The 23,602-nt window shown below is 44.4% G+C and overlaps 1 protein-coding gene across 2 annotated transcripts in view; it reads right to left on the bottom strand.

Moving 5' to 3' along the window:
• The window catches only part of LOC110531418 (5-hydroxytryptamine receptor 2A), a 267,870-nt gene extending 244,727 nt beyond the window's left edge, over nucleotides 1-23,143 (bottom strand). The window contains exons 1-2 of one of the 2 annotated variants that reach the window (XM_090183467.1): nucleotides 22,734-23,054; nucleotides 2,960-3,025 (exon numbers count right to left, since the gene is read on the bottom strand). The gene's annotated coding sequence lies outside the window, so the exon portion shown is untranslated. Of the gene's footprint in view, nucleotides 1-2,959; nucleotides 3,026-22,733 lie in introns of both variants that reach the window. The other variant, XM_036987270.2, reaches the window with a different exon arrangement.
• Between the last annotated feature and the right edge of the window lie 459 nt (nucleotides 23,144-23,602).

The raw sequence follows: 23,602 nt of genomic DNA, 5'->3' as shown, positions 1-23,602 counted from the left end.
TATACTCTCCATCCCTATAGTTACGCATAGCAGTAGCATCGCTCCCTCCTATCTCTACACTCTCCATCCCTCTACATTCTACATCCTTCTATCTCTACACTCTCCATCCCTCCCTCCTTTATCTCTACACTCTCCATCCCTCCCTCCTTTATCTCTACACTCTCCATCCCTCCCTCCTTTATCACTACACTCTCCATCCCTCCCTCCTTTACCTCTACACTCTCCATCCCTCTACATTCTCCATCCTTCTATCTCTATACTCTCCATCCCTATAGTTACGCATAGCAGTAGCATCGCTCCCTCCTATCTCTACACTCTCCATCCCTCCCTCCTTTATCTCTACACTCTCCATCCCTCCCTCCTTTATCTCAACACTCTCCATCCCTCCCTCCTTTACCTCTACACTCTCCATCCCTCTATATTCTCCATCCTTCTATCTCTATACTCTCCATCCCTATAGTTACGCATAGCAGTAGCATCGCTCCCTCCTATCTCTACACTCTCCATCCCTCCCTCCTTTACCTCTACACTCTCCATCCCTCCCTCCTTTATCTCTACACTCTCCATCCCTCCCTCCTTCACCTCTACATTCTCCATCCTTCTATCTCTATACTCTCCATCCCTATAGTTACGCATAGCAGTAGCATCGCTCCCTCCTATCTCTACACTCTCCATCCCTCCCTCCTTTACCTCTACACTCTCCATCCCTCCCTCCTTTATTTCTACACTCTCCATCCCTCCCTCCTTTACCTCTACACTCTCCATCCCTCTACATTCTCCATCCTTCTATCTCTATAATCTCCATCCCTCCCTCCTTTATGTCTACACTCTCCATCCCTCTACATTCTCCATCCTTCTATCTCTATACTCTCCATCCCTATAGTTACGCATAGCAGTAGCATCGCTCCCTCCTATCTCTACACTCTCCATCCCTCCCTCCTTTATCTCTACACTCTCCATCCCTCTACATTCTCCATCCTTCTATCTCTATACTCTCCATCCCTATAGTTACGCATAGCAGTAGCATCGCTCCCTCCTATCTCTACACTCTCCATCCCTCCCTCCTTTATCGCTACACTCTCCATCCCTCCCTCCTTTACCTCTACACTTTCCATCCCTCTACATTCTCCATCCTTCTATCTCTATACTCTCCATCGCTCCCTCCTATCTCTACACTCTCCATCCCTCCCTCCTTTACCTCTACACTCTCATCCCTCCCTCCTTTATCTCTACACTCTCCATCCCTCCCTCCTTCACCTCTACATTCTCCATCCTTCTATCTCTATACTCTCCATCCCTATAGTTACGCATAGCAGTAGCATCGCTCCCTCCTATCTCTACACTCTCCATCCCTCCCTCCTTTACCTCTACACTCTCCATCCCTCCCTCCTTTATTTCTACACTCTCCATCCCTCCCTCCTTTACCTCTACACTCTCCATCCCTCTACATTCTCCATCCTTCTATCTCTATACTCTCCATCCCTCCCTCCTTTATCTCTACACTCTCCATCCCTCTACATTCTCCATCCTTCTATCTCTATACTCTCCATCCCTATAGTTACGCATAGCAGTAGCATCGCTCCCTCCTATCTCTACACTCTCCATCCCTCCCTCCTTTATCTCTACACTCTCCATCCCTCTACATTTTCCATCCTTCTATCTCTATACTCTCCATCCCTCCCTCCTTTACCTCTACACTCTCCATCCCTCTACATTCTCCATCCTTCTATCTCTATACTCTCCATCCCTCCCTCCTTTATCTCTACACTCTCCATCCCTCTACATTCTCCATCCTTCTATCTCTATACTCTCCATCCATATAGTTACGCATAGCAGTAGCATCGCTCCCTCCTATCTCTACACTCTCCATCCCTCCCTCCTTTATCTCTACACTCTCCATCCCTCTACATTTTCCATCCTTCTATCTCTATACTCTCCATCCCTCCCTCCTTTACCTCTACACTCTCCATCCCTCTACATTCTCCATCCTTCTATCTCTATACTCTCCATCCCTATAGTTACGCATAGCAGTAGCATCGCTCCCTCCTATCTCTACACTCTCCATCCCTCCCTCCTTTATCTCTACACTCTCCATCCCTCCCTCCTTTATCTCTACACTCTCCATTCCTCCCTCCTTTACCTCTACACTCTCCATCCCTCTACATTCTCCATCCTTCTATCTCTATACTCTCCATCCCTCCCTCCTTTATCTCTACACTCTCCATCCCTCCCTCCTTTATCTCTACACTCTCCATCCCTCCATCTCTACACTCTCCATCCCTACACTCTCCATCCATCCCTCCCTCCCATCTCTACACTCTCCGTCCCTCCCTCCCTCTCTGTCCCTCCCTCCCTCGCAGCATCCCTCCCGCACTTCCCATCACTACCTACCTCTCTCCCTCCTTCCCTCGATGCCTCCCTCTTTTCCTCACTCCCTCCCCCCTTCCCTCGCTCCTTCCCTCCCTCTCTCCCTCCTATCGCTGCCTCCCTCCTTCCATCGCTGCCTCCCTCTCTCTCTCGCTCTCTCTTTCCTTTCATCGCTGCCTCCCTCTCTCCTTATCTGTATTTATTCTGTACTAACCAGACAATATACTAACAGCCAGTTTAGAAAATATGAATAATCTCCTGTGTACAGAGCAGATTAAGCCTGTGTGCATGTGTGTGTGTGTTTGTGTGTGTGCAGGCCAGTACAGAGGGTATCACAGAGAAGGGGGGTAAAGGGTTCTGCTGTTTTATTATCTAATTTATCTAACGACTTTCAACCATCTCAGGGGAAAACTATGGAGGGTGTGTGTGTGGGTGATTGTGTGTGTGACGTGCATGCGTGTAGTGTGTGTGGGGGGGGGGTATTGTGTGTGTGGCGTGCATGGGTGTGGTGTGTGAGGGAGGTATTGTGTGTGTGACGGGCATGTGTGTGTGTGGCAATGAAAGTGTGGAGGATGATAGGATGATAACCTACGTTGGGGAATTGTCTGCGACTCGCTGCTCTTCTGAGACGACACACTTCTCAACGGGGGTGAGTCATCTGTAACAGAATAACGCTTTGACTCAAGATTGTTCAGATTGTATGCCAAACAAAAAAACGTTGATTTAAAAGTTTATCAAAACCATTCAAACTCTATGCACAAGGACTACTTAGAACAATTTACAGTGACAATTTAACCTCTAGTGACTCCCCATCCCTCATGCGGGAGCGTAATCATCGACTGACACTAATTAGCATAACGCAACGGACATAAATATTCCTAGAAAATATTCCTATTCATGAAAATCACAAGTGAAATATATTGAGACACAGCTTAGCCTTTTGTTAATCACCCTGTCATATCAGATTTTCAAAATATGCTTTACAGCCAAAGCTAGACAAGCATTTGTGTAAGTTTATCGATAGCCTAGCATAGCATTTTGTACAGCTAACAGCAGGTAACTTGGTCACGTTTGGCTGAGAAATCGCCCGGAATTTGCAGTCACGAAAACGCAGAAAAATATTCAAAATTAGCTCCATAATATCGACAGAAACATGGCAAACGTTGTTTGTAATCAATCCTCAAGGTGTTTTTCAAATATCTATTTGATAATATATCCACCGGGACAATTGGTTTTTCAGTAGGACCGATTGGAATAATGGCTACCTCTGTATTTTACGCGAGAATCACTCTGGGAGCCATCAGGTGACCAGTCTAATTAACTACAATGACCATAATCCATTGTGCGCCTACTTGTCCGGTCTATGTGGTGCAGACATGGAGATGGAGAGAAGAGACTTGTGATGGAGAGTCATAACATTTTCAGCAATCATAAAAGTATGCCTTATTTTACTTTGATGAACTACTAAAATAGTGATTTTGTCAGACAGCATTGACAGCAGCTCTATAGAGATGAGATGATGACTTGGAATGAAATAATAAAGTCATCAAATAAAACTAACGTAATATACACAACAACTGGAATATTTTATGAAATACCATCATGGGACTTGTGTTAATTGTTTTATTCTGTGTTGTTACAGCATTCAAACCACACCCATTATGCTTTTTTAGTTTTTGAAAGACAACCTCTCCCTCAACGTCAGCAAGACAAAGGAGCTGATCGTGGACAACAGGAAACCGAGGAGAGAGCACGCCTTCATCCACATCGATGGGGCTGTAGTGGATTGAGACGTTCAAGCTCCTCGGTGTCCACATAACTACTAAGAGGGAGGCACTAACAACATTGTGGTGGACGGAATTGCAGAATCTCCACGAGACCTGGACGGAGTCTGAGGACAAAGTGAGGGAAATGATCTCGGAGAAACTGAAGATGGACCACAGGAAGATTGAGGTGGAGCGTGCCCACAGAACTGGAAAACACACCACTGGCCCAGGTGACAGGCCCAGGCCAATAGTGGTCAAGTTCCTGAGGTTGCCAGTTGCAATTGTAAGTAGGCCTAATAAAAACATCTAATTTCAATTAGGTTACATGTTTTGTTAAGCCACATAACTGGCTGAGGTAGTTAAGTTATTGTATATACTGTAGGCTTGGAAGAAATAGACTCCAATTAAAACTTCTTATGGATTTAATCCTGTTAGCGGGATCGATTTGACATCTGGTGAAATGGCAGAGCGCCAAATTCAAATTAAATTATTAGACATATTTCACTTCACACCAAAATGAAGCTTAACTTCTTCTTAATCCAGCCACCGTGTCAGATTTCAAAGAGGCTTTACAGCGAAAGCAAACCATGCGATTATCTGAGGACAGCACCCCATCATACAAATGCATAACAAACATTTTGTCAACCAGCCAGGTGCGACACAAAACTCAGAAATAGCAATATATTTCATGCCTTACCTTTGAAGATCTTCTTCTGTTGGCACTCCAATATGTCCCATAAATATCACAAATGGTCCTTTTTTTCGATTAATTCCTTCGTTATATCTCCAAAATGTCCATTCATTTGGTGCGGGGGTTTTTAGAAAAACACTGGTTCCAACTCGCCCAACATGACTACAAATGATCTAATAAGTTACCTGTAAACTTGGTCCAAACGTTTCAAACAACTTTCCTAATCCAACCTTAGATATCCTAAAACGTAAATAATCGCTAAACGACTCTGGGATATGTGCGTCCCACCTCGTCAACAGCCAGTGAAACTGCAGGGCGCCAAATTCAAAACAACAGTTTTACACCATTTTAAAGATACACTTCTTGTAAATCCAGCCACAGTGTCCAATTTCAAAAAGGCTTTACGATGAAAGCACATCAAACGATTATGTTCGGTCAGAGCCAAGTCACAGAAAAACACAGCCATTTTTCCAGCCAAAGAGAGGAGTCCCAAAAAGCAGAAATAGAGATAAAATTAATCACTAACCTTTGATGATCTTCATCAGATGACACTCATAGGACTTCATGTTACACAATACATGTATGTTTTGTTCGGTAAAGTTCATATTTATATTGAAAAATCTGAGTTTACATTGGAGCGTTATGTTCAGTAGTTCCAAAACATCCGGTGATTTTGCATAGAGCCACATCGTGACAACATCAGTTTACAGGAATACTCAAAATGAACATTGCTAAAGGATACAACTGTTATGCATGGAATTTTGGATCCACTTCTCCTTAATGCAACCGCTGTGTCAGATTTTTTTTAAACTTTACGGAAAAAGCAAACCATGCAATAATCTGAGTACAGCGCTCAGACAACAAATCAAGCAAAACAGATATCCTCCATGTTGGAGTCAACAGAAGTCAGAAATAGCATTATAAATATTAACTTACCTTTGATGATCTTCATCAGAATGCACTCCCAGGAATCCCAGTACCACAATAAATGTTTGTTTTGTTCGATATTGTCCATCATATATGTCCAAATACCTCCTTGTTGTTCGCACGTTTAGCCCAGTATTCTAAATTCATGAAGCGCAATCTCACTAGGAGCAGACGAAAAGTCAAAAAGTTCCATTACAGTCGGTATAAACATGTCAAACAATGTATAGAATCAATCTTTAGGATGCTTTTAACATAAATCTTCAATAATGTTCCAACCTGAGAATTCCTTTGTCTTTATAATTGCAACAGAACGCAAGCTAACTCTCAGGTGAATGTGCGTCATCAGCTCGTGGCTCTCTGGCAGACCTCTGACTCATTCCCCTCTCATTCTCCCCAACTTCAAAGTAGAAGCATCAAACAAGGTTCTAACGACTGTTAACATCTAGTGGAAGCCCTAGGAAGTGCAATATGACCCCCATAGACACTGTGTATTCGATAGACCAAGAGTTGAAAAACTACAAACCTCAGATTTCCCACTTCCTGGTTGAATTTTTTTCTCAGGTTTTTGCCTGCCATATGTGTTCTGTTATACTCACATGCATCATTCAAACAGTTTTAGAAACTGCAGAGTGTTTTCTATCTAAATCTACAAATATGCATATATGCATATTCTAGCTTTTATGGCTGAGTAGGAGGCAGTTTAGTTTGGGCACACTTTTCATCCAAAATTCCCAATGCTGCCCCCTACCCTAGAGAAGTTAAGATGGATTATACTGTGTTCAATAGCGGATAAAATGAGTGGAGCGAGTTCCAGCTTGAGCGCCCCAAACAAAAAACAGTCCACTTGGCTCAACACCCAGAAAGGATTTGCAAATAAATTCATTAAAAATCCTACAATGTGATTTTCTGGATTGTTTTTCTCATTTTGTCTGTCATAGTTGAAGTGTACCTATGATGAAAATTACAGGCCTCTCTCATATTTTTAAGTGGGAGAACTTAAATAGGCCATAGTGAGAAATAATAACAATTTAGCATTAACACGGGAGTGATAGATGTGCAAGTAGAGATACTGGGGAGCAAAAGAGGAAAAATGAATAACAATATGGGTATGAGGGAGTTGGGTGGGTTATTTACAGATGGGCTGTGAACAGGTGTAGTGATTGGTAAGCTGCTCTGACAACTGATGCTTAAAGTTAATGAGGGAGATATAAGTTTCCAGTTTCAGTGATTTTTGCAATTCATTCCAGTCATTGGCAGCAGAGAACTGGAAGGAAAGGCATGCTACGGGTGGGTGTTGCTATGTTATGGTGATCAGTGAGCTGAGATAAGGCGGGGCATTACCTAGCAAAGACTTATAGATTACCTGGAACCAGTGGGATTGGCGACAAATATGAAGCGAGGGCCAGCCAACCAGAAACAGAAGAGAAACACCGATTTGAGACTCTGAACTCTTATCTGAGAAGTAGTTGGTGAACCAGGCGAGGCAGTTATTTGAGAAACCAAAGCTTTTGAGTCTGCCAATAAGATTACGGTGATTGACAGAGTCGAAAACCTTGGCCAGGTCGATGAAGATGGCTGCACAGTACTGTCTTTTATCGATGGCGGTTATGATATCATTTAGGACCTGGAGCGTGGCTGAGTTGCACCCATGATCAGCTCGGAAACTAGATTGCATGGTGGAGAAGGTACGTGGGATTCGAAATGGTCAGTGATCTGTTTGTTCACTTGGCTTTCGAAGACTTTAGAAAGGCAGGGCAGGATAGATATAGGTCTGTATGTAACAGCTTGGGTCTAGAGTGTCTCCCCCTTTGAAGAGGGGGATGACCGCGGCAGATTTAAAATCTTTAGGGATCTCAGACGATACGAAAGAGAGGTTGAACAGGCTAGTAATAGGGCTTGCAACAATTGCAGTGGATAATTTTAGAAGAGAGGGTCCAGATTGTCTAGCCCAGCTGATATGTAGGGGTCCAGATTTTGCAGCTCCTTCAGAACATCAGCTATCTGGATTTGGGTGAAGGAGAAGCGGGGGGGCTTGGGCAAGTTGGTGCAGAGCTGTTGGCCGGGGTATGGGTAGCCAGGTGGAAAGCATGGCCAGCCGTAGAAAAATGCTTGTTGAAATTCTCAATTATTGTAGATTTATAGGTGGTGACAGTGTTTCCTAGCCTCAGTGCAGTGGGCAGCTGGGAGGAGGTGCTTATTTTCCATGGACTTTACAGTGTCTCAAATTTTGGGGGAATTTGTGCAACAGGATGCAAATTTCTGTTTGAAAAAGCTACCCTTTGTTTTCCTAACTGACTGTGTATATTGGTTCCTAACTTCCCTGAACATTTCCTATCACGGGGGCTATTTGATGCTAATGCAGTATGCCACAGGATGTTTTTGTCAAGAATGCCAAGTCAAGTCTGGACTGAACCAAGGGCTATGTCTGTTCTTAGTTCTATATTTTTTGAATGGGGCATGCTTATTTAAGATGGTGAGGAAAGCACTTTTAAAGAATAACCAGGCATCCTCTACTGATGGGATGAGGTCAATATCCTTCCAGGATACCCAGTCCAGGTCGATTAGAAAGGCCTGCTCGCTGAAGTGTTTTAGGGAGCGTTTGACAGTGATGAGGGGTGGTCGTTTGACCGCTGACCCATTACAGATGCAGGCAATGAGGCAGTGATCCCTGAGATCCTGGTTGAAGACATCAGAGGTGTATTTGGAGGGCAGTGGCAGGTTGGTCAGGATGATATCTATGAGGGTGCCCGTGCTTACGGATTTAGGGTTGTACCTGGTAGGTTCCTTGATAATTTGTGTGAGATTGAGGGCATCTAGCTTAGATTGTAGGACGGCCGGGGTGTTAAGCATATCCCAGTATAGGTCACCTAACAGTACGAACTCTGAAGATAAATGGGAGAAATCAATTCACATATGGTGCCATGTGAGATCTCTGCATGTGTGGGGGGTGGGACAAAAGAGCTATCTAAGGCATGTTGAGCTGGACTGAGGGCTCTACAGTGAAATAAAACAATAAGAACTAGCCTAGACAGCAGTAGACAAGGCATATTGACATTAGAGAGAGGCATAAAGCAATCACAGGTGTTGATCAGGAGACCTAAGACAACAATGGGTAAATGGCGATGAATGGGAAGAGCGGGTCAGTTAGGTATATACAGGACTTGAGTTCGAGGCTGGGGCCGACAGATAACACAAAATGAGGTGTTATTGAAACAGTCCAGGGGGCATCAGCTGTGTAGCCGAGTGATCATAGGATCCAATGAGCAGCAATAGGTGAGTCAGGGAGCCGTTCGGTAGTCACTACTAAGCTAGGCGAGTGAGAGACACGGCGTTCAGAAAGCTAGCAGGCTGGGGCTAGCGGATGGGTCTTTGGCGACATCGTAACGGAAGAGCCTGTTGAGATCAACTCGGGCAATTACATCGGCAGACCAGTTGTGATGGATCGGCAGGGCTTTGTGTCGACAATAAAGTGTCCAGGCCAATTGGCAAAGGAGGTATTGTAGCCTAGCTCCAGGCTAGCTCAAGGCTAACTGGTGCTTGCTTCAGGACAGAGGCATTAGCTAACAGTAGCCACTCATTTTCAGCTAGCTCGCTGCGATGATCCGGTATAATGATCCAGATCTGCAGGAATCCGGTGATGTGGTAGAGAGAAGCAGTCCGATATGCTCTGATTTGATATCACGCTGTGCAGACTGGCAGGTATTGTCTGAGCTAAATCTGGCTGGTGTGTGAGCTAAAGGGGAAGACCGCTAGCCATGGCTAACAAAGACTAATGGCTAGTAGCTAGCTGGCTAGCTCCTGATGGAGGTTCCATTTATAAGGAATAAAAATAGCAGATCCGTACAACATTGGGTGAGGTGGGTTGCAGGAAAGTACATTTAGTTTGTAGATAGAAAGTGAGATTATAATATATACCAAAAAAACAATTTACAAGGGATAAGACATGTGATAAGACACGGGATAAGACATGTGATAAGACACGGGATAAGACATGGGATAAGACACGGGATAAAACAAAGAAAAAGACTGCTAAGCCATCTGCTGCATTCTCTCTCCTCATGGATGAAGTTCAAATGTAATTTTGCATTATTAAGGCGGGGTAACTTCCTTCTTGGGGCACTTCAATGCCCTTCTTGGGGCACTTCAATGTCCTTCTTGGGGCACTTCAATGCCCTTCTTGGGGCACTTCAATGCCCTTCTTGGGGCACTTCAATGCCCTTCTAGGGGGACTTCAATGCCCTTCTTGGGGCACTTCAATGCCCTTCTTGGGGCACTTCAATGCCCTTCTTGGGGCACTTCAATGTCCTTCTTGGGGCACTTCAATGCCCTTCTTGGGGCACTTCAATGCCCTTCTTGGGGCACTTCAATGCCCTTCTTGGGGCACTTCAATGCCCTTCTTGGGGCATTGCATTTGGGACTTTTTGCATCTCGGGTCCGATTATTTTTTATTATTATTACTATTATTTTTTTTATATATATATATATATATATATATATATAAACACATTTCATATTTAATTTGGGGAGTTTTGGGGGGCAAAATAATATTGCTGTAGATTTGGCCTGCAGGCTGCCAGTTGGGGAACACTGTTTTAGACAGAAATGCCCATAAAGGTCCTCCTATCCCTCAATTTAAATCAGAGGGTTAAATCGGGATTGATAATCCCATGTTTCCCATCGTAATCCACACAGATTACCCCTTCAGCCCCTAAGTGTTATTTTGAAACCCAATATTTGACATCACTGCTAGGGAACTGCGCAAATGGCCCAATTGGACAAACACAATGCACGCAAGTACACAACGCACACAAGTATACAACCTATCCCAGGCTGATGATCAGATGGGTATTGCCATTTGTTTGACCTTGTTGAGTCAAATGATTTCATAGAGACTCTTCTGTATGTGCATACCTTTCTCTCTCTCTGTCTCTCTCTCTCTGTCTCTGTCTCTGTGTGTCTCTCTGTGTGTGTCTCTCTCTGTCTGTCTCTGTCTCTTGCTCTGTCTCTCTCTCTCCCTCTCTCAGGTAGAATGTATGTGGTGTGTGTGTCTCTCTCTCTCCCTCTCTCAGGTAGAATGTATGTGGTGTGTGTGTGTCTCTCTCTCTCCCTCTCTCAGGTAGAATGTATGTGGTGTGTGTGTAATAACGCTGTTTTATATTGTATTAAAAAACATATAGAGCCTGGATATGGGGAAGGAATGTTCTATGTGCCAAGAACAATTGCTATTACTGGGTAGCGGCAGCAGGTTTGTGTGTGTGTGTGTGTGTGTGTGTGCCTCGCTTGCCAGAGGAACATGTGGTTGATAGTTCAACCTGCCACCCCTATATGACTGTGTAATAATGGAGACAGGTACTTGGAACACCCCTATATGACTGTGTAATAATGGAGACAGGTACTTGGAACACCCCTATATGACTATGTAATAATGGAGACAGGTGATTGGAACACCCCTATATGACTGTGTGTAATAATGGAGACAGGTGGTTGGAACACCCCTATATGACTGTGTGTAATAATGGAGACAGGTGGTTGGAACACCCCTATATGACTGAGTAATAATGGAGACAGGTACTTGGAACACCCCTATATGACTGTGAGTAATAATGGAGACAGGTGGTTGGAACACCCCTATATGACTGTGAGTAATAATGGAGACAGGTACTTGGAACACCCCTATATGACTGTGTAATAATGGAGACAGGTACTTGGAACACCCCTATATGACTGTGTAATAATGGAGAAAGGTAGTTGGAACACCAGCTCCCCCTTTACAGGTCATCAGACAACGCACACAGAAACCACACAATCACACTGTAATCCTGTCTCTCTCTTTCTCCATCACCCTCTCTCTCTCACTCTCTTTCTCTCTCTTTCTCCATCACTCTCTCTCTCTCTCTCTTTCTCCATCACTCTTTCTCCATCTATCTCTCTCTCTCTCTTTCTCCATCAATCTTTCTCCATCTCTCTCTCTCTCCATCACCCTCTCTATCTCTCTCACTCTCCTTCTCTCTCTTTCTCCATCACTCTTTCTCCATCTCTCTCTCTCTCTTTCTTTCTCCATCTCTCTCTCTCACTCTCTCTTTCTCCATCACTCTCTCACTTTCTCCATTACTCTCTCTCTCAATTGCTCTTTCTCCATCACTCTCTCTCTTTCTCCATCACTCTCTCTCTCTCTCTCACACTCGCTCTTTCTTTCTTTCTCCATCACTCTCTCTCTCAATCTCTCTCACTCTCTTTCTCCACTCTTTCTTTCTCCATCACCCTCTCTCTCTCTCAATATCTCTCTCTCACTCTCTTTCTCCATCACTCTCTCTCTCTTTCTCCATCACTCTCTCTCTCTTTCTTTCTCCATCACTCACTCAATCTCTCACTGTCACCAGCACTCTCTCTCTCCCTCTTTTTCTCTCCATCATACTCTCCCTTCGTTTCGCACTCTGCCTCTACCTCTCCCCTCCATAATGGCCGTTCATTAAATCAATCTTTGACTTGGTCCCAAATGGCAACCTATGATTTATGTAGTCATAGACACACTACATATTGTAGTTTGGTCAAACGCAGTGGACTACGTAGGGAATAGGGTGCCATTTTGGAGGTCTCCTTTGACTCATGTCCAACACAGCTAAGCCTTAGCCATGTAGGGACATAGTGTTTGACTTCAACCTCTCAACTCTATGCTTGTAAAATCATGTTAGGACTGAAACTAGAAACTAGGCTACATTGCCTAAACCCAGTTTAACCTATCTATCTAGCGGTAGTCAAAGCAATTTGAGATAGAGGGTGATAGGGGTGTGGGGGGGGGGGGGGTAATCCTATAGCTGACCAATGGGTACAGTACACATACACACACAAACAGATGCTCTCTTTCAGTCTTAATGTATAAAAAAAACCCGCTAAAATCTATTCAAGGAAAAAGGATTTCCTTCTCTCTAATACAAATCAGCCAGCATCCAAAAACTGTCAGCATTTCCACTTTGTTAAATTACACCACTTAAAACTCCCACTGGGCGAAAAGGGTCCATATCAGGAGATATCTTCACATGACATGTGTTTGATATTCTACAGAATATTTAGACTTTTGTGAATATCCTGAAAAAGTCTGAATCCAGATGTGTCTTTTCGACATGATATTGGGATTACTCCGAATATTACACATATTTCCTGTGGCCGGATATGACTCATTCAATATCCTGAGATATGTGACATCCTATTTTCTCTCTTCATGTTGACAAATACTGACTTTATACAGAGCATTCGGAAAGTATTCAGACCCCTTGACTTTTTCCACATTTTGTTACATTACAGCCTTATTCTAAAATGGATGTAACTTTTTTTTAAATCCTCAGCAGAATATATCTCCTCTGCAATCTACACACAATACCCCATAATGACAAAGCGAAATAGTTTTTTTGAATTTCTTGCAAATTTGTTAAACATAAAAAAACAAAATACCTTATTCACACAAGTATTCAGACCCTTTGCTACGAGACTCGAAATTGAGCTGAGGTGCTTCCTGTTTACATTGATCATCCTTGAGATGTTTCTACGACTTGATTGAAGTCTACTTGTGTTAAATTCAATTGAATGGACATGATTTGGAAAGGCACACACCTGTCTATGTAAGATCCCACAGTTGACAGTGCATGTCAGAGCAAAAACCAAGTCATGAGGTTGAAGGAAATGTCTGTAGAGGTCAGACAGGATTGTGTCGGAGGCACAGATCTGGGGAGGGTCCCAAAACATTTCTGCAGCATTGAAGGTCCCCAAGAATACAGTGGCCTCTATCATTCTTAAATGGAAGAAGTTTGGAACCATCAAGACTCTTCCTAGAGCTGGCCGCCCGGCCAAACAATTGGGGGAGAAGGGCCTTCATCAGGGAGGTGACCAGGAATCCGATGGCCACTCTGACAGAGCTCTAGAGTTCCTCTGTGAAGATGGGAGAACCTTTCTGAAGGACAACCGTCTCTGCAGCACTTCACCAATCAGGCCTTTATGGTGGAGTGGCCAGATGGAAGCCACTCCTCAGTAAAAGGCACATGACAGCCCACTTAGAGTTTGCCAAAAGGCACCTAAAGACTCTCGGACCAAGGAAAACAAGATTCTCTGGTCTGATGAAACCAAGATTGAACTCTTTGGCCTGAATGCCAAGCGTCACGTCTGGAGAAAACCTGGCACCATCCTTACGGTAAAGCATGGTGCAGCATCATGCTGTGGGGACTGAGCTGAGACACCTGAGAATAGCTGTGCATCAACATGCCCCATCCACCTTGACAGAGCTTGAGAGGATATGAATGGGAGAAATTCCCCAAACACAGGTGTGCCAAGCTTGTAGCATCATACCCAAGAAGACTCAAGGCTGTAATCACTGCCAAATGTGCTTCAAAAAAGTACTGAGTAAAATGTCTGAATACCTATGTAAATGTAATATTTCAGTTTTTCATGTTTAATACATTTGCAAAAAAGTGTTTTTGCTTTGTCATTATGGGGTATTGTGATGTCATTATGGGGTACTGTGATGTCATTATGGGGTACTGTGATGTCATTATGGGGTACTGTGATGTCATTATGGGGTACTGTGTGTAGATTGAGGGGGAAACAACGTAATCAATTTTAGAATAAGGCAGTAACAAAACATGGAAAAATCATGGGGTATGAAAACTTTCTGAATGTACTGTACATCACATACGTGTTTTCTCAGCACATTAAACATAGGAAGATCTTGATATGCTTTATGATGTAGGGGAAAATAAGGACAATTTCTGATGCATTTCTGAGTTTTCAGTACACGCTCATTAATTTGACAAATATTTATTTGATGCCCATATCATTTTTGAATTCCCCCTGGATATCATACAATACGATATTCTGGGTTGCCTGTAATAATGCTATTTTTGATCTAGGCTATATAACTGATTTTTAAAAAACGGATGAATTCCTGAAGTTGTTAGTTCGTGTCACGTTCGTCATAAGGAGGAGACCAAGGCGCAGCGTCGTAAGCGTACATTCTTAATTTATTAAACGAATGAACACTGAAACAAACTAACAAAATAACAAACAACCGAACGAAACGTGAAGCTCTACACATGAGTGCTAACAGGCAACTACACAGACAAGAACCCACAAAATACCCAAGGGAATATGGCTACCTAAATATGGTCCCCAATCAGAGTCAAAGATAAGCAGCTGCCTCTGATTGGGAACCAATTCAGACCACCATAGACATACTAATACCTAGACTTACAAAACCCGCTAGATATTCAAAAACTAACATACCCACCCTAGTCACACCCTGACCTAACCAAAATAATAAAGAAAACAAAGATAACTAAGGTCAGGGCGTGACAGTACCCATCCCCCCCAAAGGTGCGGACTCCCGGCCGCAAACCTGGATCTATAGGGTCTGGGTGGGCATCTACCCTTGGTGGCGGCTCTGGTTTTGGACCCCGCCCCTTTCTATACACTGATCCCTCCGCTTTGTAGAACCGACCCGCAAATCATCACCGGAGGCCCCGGACCGCCGCTGGAGACCCCGGACTGGGGCCCGTCGTTGGAGATTCCGGACTGGGGCCCGTCGTTGGAGGTTCTGGACTGGGTACTGTCGCCGGAAGCTCTGGACTGGGTACTGTCGCTGGACGCTCTGGACTGGGTACTGTCGCTGGACGCTCTGGACTGGGTACTGTCGCCGGACGCTCTGGACTGGGCACTGTCGCCGGAAGCTCTGGACTGGGTACTGTCGCTGGACGCTCTGGACTGGGTACTGTATCTGGACGCTCTGGACTGGGTACTGTATCTGGACGCTCTGGACTGGGTACTGTCGCTGGACGCTCTGGACTGGGTACTGTTGCCGGACGCTCTGGACTGGGTACTGTCGCCGGAAGCTCTGGACTGGGTACTGTCGCTGGACGCTCTGGACTGGGTACTGTTGGACGCTCTGGACTGGGTACTGTTGGACGCTCTGGACTGGGTACTGTTGGACGCTCTGGACTGGGTACTGTTGGACGCTCTGGACTGGGTACTGTCGCTGGACGCTCTGGACTGGGTACTGTCGCCAGACGCTCTGGACTGGGTACTGTCGCCGGACGCTCTGGACTGGGTACTGTCGCTGGACGCTCTGGACTGGGTACTGTTGGACGCTCTGGACTGGGTACTGTCGCTGGCCGCTCTGGACTGGGTACTGTCGCCAGACGCTCTGGACTGGGTACTGTCACCGGACGGTCTGGACTGGGTACTGTAGCTGGACGCTCTGGACTGGGTACTGTCGCTGGACGCTCTGGACTGGGTACTGTCGCCGGACGCTCTGGACTGCCGAGTCGCACTGGATACCTGGTGCGTGGTGCCAGCACTGGTGGTACCGGGATGGAGACACGCACCTCAGGGTGAGTGCGGGGAGGAGGAACAGGACGTACTGGACTCTGGTGGAGCACTGGAGGCCTGGTGCGTGGTGCCGGCACTGGTAGTACCGGGCTGGGGAAACGCACCTCAGGGCGAGTGCGAGGAGCAGGCACAGGATACACTGGGCCGTGGAGACGCATTGGAGATCTGGAACGTAGAGCTGGCTCAATGCGTCCTGGATGGATGCACATTCTAGCCTGGCAAATGTGAGGAGCTGGAATAGAGCGCACCGGGCTATAATTGCGAACTGGAGACACCGTGCGCATTTCTGCATAACACGGTACCTGACCAGTCACACGCTCCCCACGGTCAGCACGAGGAGTTGGCTCAGGTCTCCAACCTGACCCAGCTAATCTCCTCGTGTGCCCCCTGAATTTTTTTTATTGGGGCTGCCTCTCGGGCTTCCGTGCTAAACGTGTCCCCTCATATCGTCGCCGTTCATCCCATGCTATCTCCACCTGCCTCCATGGTAGGCGATCCTCTCCTGCCAATATTTCCTCACACATCCAGGATCCCTTACTGTCCAAAATCTCGTCCCATGTCCATGCTGTCTGCTCCTCCTGAACACGCTGCCTTGTCCTTTTATGTTGGGTTCTTCTGTCACATTCGTCATAAGGTGGAGACCAAGGTGCAGCGTTGTAAGCGTACATTCTTAATTTATTAAACGAATGAACACTGAAACAAACTAACAAAATAACAAACAACCTAACAAAACGTGAAGCTCTACACATGAATGCTAACAGGCAGCTACACATAGACAAGAACCCACAAAATACCCAAGGGAATATAGCTACCTAAATATGATAATATGACAATGATAAACAGCTGCCTCTGATTGGGAACCAATTCAGGCCACCATAGACATACAAATACCTAGACTTACAAAAAACCTAGACAATACAAAAACTAACATACCCAACCAAGTCACACCCTGACACCCTGACCCTTTTGGCAGAAATGCCTTCTGGAACATGTGAACCCTAATGTGCCTTATAAATAAATGTGTATGCCATCTATAAATACAAATAAAATTGTTAAATTACGAGCCTAGTTGGTTTAGCCACAGAAAAAGCGATCAACCTTACCGCTAGCCATGATTAGCTGAGATAATGTGTGGGCTGGGCATGCCGAGAGATGATTTTGGATTGGTCTGCCATGTAACACACTTCTGTCTATAACATGAGCTGGTGAGTATGTGTAGGTAATCCTTTCTATCGCAGCTTTTCGAAAGACATCGCGTAGTAGAACTGCAAATGTGCTTGAATGTCATGGTAAGGAAGGATATGGTCTCATTAGATATCCTGAGATAGGCCTATGTGGACATCTTATTTTCTCTATATGTTGACAAATACTGACAGTAGTCCTACACAGTATATTTTCTCAGCATGTACAATGCATATGCTCTTGGCTGAGGTCCATATCAGGATCTTGATATGTATTTTGATATGCTAAATCATTTCTGATGCTTACTTGGGTTTTGCACCATTTTATTTTTAAGAATGTGAAATGTCAGAATAATAGTAGAGAGAATGATTTATTTCAGCTTTTATTTCTTTCATCACATTTCCAGTGGGTCAGAAGTTTACATACACTCAATTAGTATTAGGTAGCATTGCCTTGAAATTCTTTAACTTGAGTCAAACATTTCACAAGCTTCCCACAATAAGTTGGGTGAATTTTGGCCCATTCCTCCTGACAGAGCTAGTGTAACTGGTTTGTGACGGCCACTCCAATACCTTGACTTTGTTGTCCTTAAGCCCCTTTGCCACAACTTTGGAAGTATGCTTGGGGTCATTGTTCATTTGGAAGACCCATTTGGGACCAAGCTTTAACTTCCTGACTGGTGTCTTGAGAATTTGCTTCAATATATCCACATACTGTTCCTTCCTCATGATGCAATCTATTTTCTGAAGTGCACCAGTCCCTCCTGCAGGAAAGCAACCCCACAACATGATGCTTCCACCCCTGTGCTTCACGGTTGGGATGGTGTTCTTCGGCTTGCAAGCCTCCCCCTTTCTCCTCCAAACATTACAATGGTCATTATGGCCAAACAGTTCTATTTTTGTGCGATCTTTGTTCCCATGTGCAGTTGCAAACCGTAGTCTGGCTTTTATATGCCGGTTTTGAAGCAGGGGCTTCTTCCTCGCTGAGCGGCCTTTCAGGTTATGTCAATATAGGACTCGTTTTACTGTGAATGTAGATACTTGTGTACCTGTTTCCTCCAGCATCTTCACAAGGTCCTTTGCTGTTGTTCTGGGATTGATTTGCACTTTTTGCACCAAAGAACGTTCATCTCTAGGAGACAGAACGCGTCTCCTTCCTGAGCGGAATGATGGCTGCGTGGTCCCATGGTGTTTATACTTGCGTACTATTGTTTGTACAGATGAACGTGGTACCTTCATGCGTTTGGAAATTGCTCCCAATGATGAACCAGACTTGTGGAGGTCTTCAATTTGTTTTCTCAGGTCATGGCTGATTTCTTTTGATTTTCCAATGATCTCAAGCGAAGAGGCACTGAGTTTGAAGGTAGGCCTTGAAATACATCCACAGGTACACCTCCAATTGACTCAAATTATGTCAATGAGCCTATCAGAAGCTTCTAAAGCCGTGACATAATTTTCTGGAATTTTCTAAGCTGTGTAAAGGCACAGTCAACTTAATGTATGTAAACCTCTGACCCACTGGAATTGTGATACAGTGAATTATAAGTGAAATAATCTGTCTGTAAACAATTGTTGGAAAAATTCATTGTGTCATGCACAAAGTAAATGTCCTAACCGACTTGCCAAAACTGTAGTTTGTTAACAAGAAATGTGTGGAGTGGTTGAAAACGAGTTTTAATGACTCCAGCCAGCAAGTGTATGTAAACTTCTGACTTCAACTGTATTCCTCTTGTCCAGATGGGATAGGGCAGTGTGCAGTGCGATGGCGGTTGTGTGGTCTGTGGATCCATTGGGGCGGTATACACAAATCGAAGTGGGTCTAGAGTGTCAGGTAAGGTAGAGGTGATATTAACAAGCTTCTCAAGGCACTTCATGATGACAGAAGTGAGTGCTATAGTCATTTTGTTCAGTTACATTTGCCTTACGTACAGGAACAATGGTGGACATCTTGAAGCAAGTGGGGAAAGCAAACTGGGATAGGGAGAGATTCGAATATGTCTGTAAACACTCCAGCTAGCTGGTCTGCGCATGCTCTGAGGATGTGGCTAGGGATGCCGTCTGGGCCGGCAGCCTTGCGAGTGTAAACACGTTTAAATATCTTACTCACGTCAGTCACGGAGAAATAGAGCCCACAGTCCTTGGGAGCGGGCCGCGTCGGTGGCACTGTGTTATCCTCAAAGCGGTTGACTCCACTTTGTCTCTGTGCTGATGTTTTGCCTGTTTGATTGCCTTACGGAGGTAATAACTACACTGTTTGCCTTCGACCATATTCCCAGTTACCTTGCCATGGTTAAATGCGGTGGTTCGCACTTTCAGTTCTGCACAAATGCTGCCATCTATCCACAGTGTCTGGTTTTGTTAGGTTTTAACAGTCACCGTGGGAACAACATCCCCTATACACTTCCTGATGAACTTAGTCACTGTGTCCGTTTATACGTCAATGTTATTCTCAGAGGTATCCCAGAACATATCCCAATCCGTCTTATCAAAACAATCTTGAAGCATGGATTCCGATTTGTCAGACCAGCGTTGAATAGACCTTAGCACGGGTACTTCCTGTTTGAGTTTCTGCCAATAGGAAGGGATGAGCAAAATGGAGTCATGATCTGATTTGCCGAATGGAGGGCGGTGGATGGCCTTGTAGGCATCCCGGAAGTTGGAGTAGCAGTGGTTGAGTGTTTTAGCAGCGCGAGTACTATAGTCAATGTGTTGATAGAACTTCGGTAGTGTTTTCCTCAATTTTGCTTTGTTAAAATCCCCAGCAACAATAAATGCAGCCTCAGGATATGTGGTTTACAGTTTGCACAAAGTCCAGTGTGGTTCCTTGAGGGCCGTTGTGGTATCAGCTTAAGGTGGAATATACATGGCTGTGACTATAAACCCGAAGAGAATTCTCTTGGGAGGTAATACGGTCGGTATTTGATTGTGAGGTATTCTAGGTCGGGTGAACAAAAAGAGTTTCTGTTCGTTATCACAATCACACCATGAGTAGTTAATCATGAAACATACACCCCTGCCTTTCTTTATTCCTATCTGTGCCATGTACTGAGAACCCAGCTGGATGTATGGACGGGACAGTATATCTTGAGAGAGCCATGAATCTGTGAAACAAAGCATGTTAGTCCCTGACGTATCTCTGGAAGGAGATCCTCGCCCTGAGCTCGTCTACTTTATCATCCAGGGACTTGACATTAGCAAGTAATACACTCGGAAGCAGTGGATGGTGTGCACGCCTCCTGAGTCGGACTGGAAGTCCACTCTGAATACCTCTTCTCCAGCGGCGGCATCTTGGAGCAGCCTCTGGAATACATTAATTTGCCCTGGGGGGTACGAACAAAGGATCTAATTCGGGAAAGTTGTATTCCTGATCGTAATGCTGGTGAGTTACTGCAGCTCTGATATCCAAAAGTTATTTCCGGCTGTATGTAATAACACAAAAAACTTTCTGGGCAAATAATGTAAGAAATAAGAAATAACACAAAAAAAAATGAAATACTGCAAAGTTGCATCGGAGCTAGAAGCAGAGCTGCCATGTCTGTCGGCACCATCGTAGCCTTTAGCTCAGTGCGGATGTTGCCTTTAATCTATTGCTTCTGGTTGGGGTATGTATGTTTGGACACTGTGGGGATGAGGTCGTCGATGCACTTATTAATTAAGACGGTGACTGATGTGGTAAACTCCTCAATGCCATCGGCTGAATCCTGGAACCTATTCCAGTCTGTGCCAGTGAAACAATCCTGTAACTTAGCATATGCTTCATCGAACCACTTCCGTATTGAGCGTGTCACTGGTACTTCCTGTTTGAGTTATGGTCAGATTTGGAGAATAGGGTTATGGTCAGATTGAGGTATGGTCAGATTTGGAGAATAGGGCTATGGTCAGATTGAGTTATGGTCAAATTTAGAGAATATGGTTATGGTCAGATTGAGTTATGGTCAGATTGAGTTATGGTCAGATTGAGTTATGGTCAGACTTAGAGAATATGGTTATGGTCAGATTTGCCAAATGGAGGGCGAGGGAGAGCTTTGTATGTGTTTCTGTGTTTGGAGTAAAGGTGATCCTCACAGTAGCTGGCTGCCAGAAAGATACCGTAAAAACAATAGTGTATTGGTCTGTGTTTATATGTACTGCCGTGTGTCTATCACAGTAAACAGAAATTTAATTTCCAATGGAAGTGTACTCCAGAGTGTGTGTGTGTGTGTGTGTGGGGGGGGGGGGGGGGGGGGACTGGATTGGGTCTCTATCCTATAGTAAATAGGATTAGACTGAAGAAGGTATTATTAGCCATCATAATCCACAAATGTATTATTTTCAACAGATGAAAAGGAAAATAGACCAAAGATGTACATTACTCAAATATAATCTCACACCCCCATATCATGCAAACATAGGACTATAAAAATCTCATTTATTTGCATCATGTTATCAGCACACACAGCACACTACGGTCATTTCAGATAAGCGATTTAGTGAAATATAAACTCAACGCCTTACCACACACAAAAAAAAGCTTTTAAAAAAACACACACATGCACATCTGTGTCAAACAAATTATATTGCATCATGCATCTGCACACACAGCACACTAAATGGTAATTCATAGTGTCATTTAGCAGTTTTCTCAGCAACATAAACTAAGGAAGAACAGAGAACAGTAGGTGATGCTAATTTGACTGGACCAAGCCGACCACAAACAAATCAGTAGGCTATTATAGTCCAGTACAGTCTGGCTGTGTGTGTGTGTGTGTGTGTGTGTGTGTGTGTGTGTGTGTGTGTGTGTGTGTGTGTGTGTGTGTGTGTGTGTGTGTGTGTGCGTGCCAAAATGACAAGACAGCTGGATTCACATCTAATCATTGAATAACGCTCACCTTGAATCAATCAATCAAACAAACCAGATGACAGACTGATTGCCAACGTTTACATTTATAAATGAACTATAACAGTTTAGAACCACTCTGAAATTACAGCTATGATCTGTCTGTCAGCGCGTATGAGTGCCCACACCCTGATCCACCCCATTCACATTTTCATACCATCAACAGTCATTAACCGTCATCACGGCTATGCGTAAAAATGGCAATTACGCGCAGAAGAGGGTACAGCTGTGTAGCATTTCAGACGCGGGAATTCTTCGATCTAGATATTTTTGGTGAACTTTCCTTAAAACATTCCTGGCTTGACATAGAGGATATCGTTAGCAAAACCGAGAGACTGGTCCACGGTTTAATAGCCTGTAATAAAATAAACACTTATCTGAGATTCAATACCACTGTACTTGTGTCAAAACAAGCGTTTCTGACAAAGCTACAAGTGTATTCCAAATGCCACCAACGGATAATTGCAAGATCAAATATTATTACCACAGAGGTGTTATTACCATGTAGTCAAAAAATATATAACTTTATGCCTTTATAAAGCAGTTCCACTTACCCATAAGGTGATCCTTTCTCTCAATCACGTCCTTTTCTTTCTTCCCTCTTGTCTTTATCCAACTGCTGTTTTGTTTCTCCGTCGTTGTGTCCTAGCTTGTCGACGGTTCGTTCGGAATTCCACTCAACTCACAAGTCCTTTTCATAGCGCAAAATGCGTTTTCCTCTGCCCTGTCTCGGACCTAGACTGAAAAGACTCCGAAATTAAACGGTATCCGTTAAAAGCACTCTCCTCCTCCGCCGTCGCAGCAACCCGTATGCAAGTCACACACTGTCCGACAAGCAAGCACAGCCGGTTAGGGTTTGTGGTTAGGGCTACAGCGTTGGCATGACTCCAGCACCAGCGCTAGAGCGAGACCGACCGTTGGAGCTCTCTCTCGCCTGAATCTTATTCTCGAGGCACGCGCGCATGATTGTCGCGCGCTTTGCCAACCAAGAGTTGAATTTCCGCCCTGTCCTGGTTTTGGGGTCCCGCACTGTGACAATCATGCAATACTGAGCGGTACCAACATGTAGCCTACTTTAGTTTCCCCATACCTGTGTCAAAGAAACAACATTTATAAAACTCCGTGTTTATGTCCTGCAGCCTATGACGCGTTGACAAAACATTTTTATCATCATGAAATATTGTATCCTTAACCACCTTTCACATGGTTAGCAGACGTTAATGCGAGTGTAGCGAAATGCTCTCAAATAGACTACTGTGGGCTACGAGATAATAAAATCAGCTAATTAAACTGACGTTTTTTAAACTGTGATAGGTAGCCTATCAGTAGCTTGTCATGTACTAACACAGCTACGACCCCTATGTGTACATAATAACAAGTGTATTACAGTAATGACAACCTTGCCTATTTCCTGATGGTAATC

Source organism: Oncorhynchus mykiss, chromosome 9 (genome assembly GCF_057628025.1).
Source record: "Oncorhynchus mykiss isolate SJ-2025 chromosome 9, ASM5762802v1, whole genome shotgun sequence".
Lineage (NCBI taxonomy): Eukaryota > Metazoa > Chordata > Actinopteri > Salmoniformes > Salmonidae > Oncorhynchus > Oncorhynchus mykiss.
The sequence above is the reverse complement of the archived record's forward strand: the minus strand, read 5'-3'. Positions and strand labels throughout refer to the sequence as shown.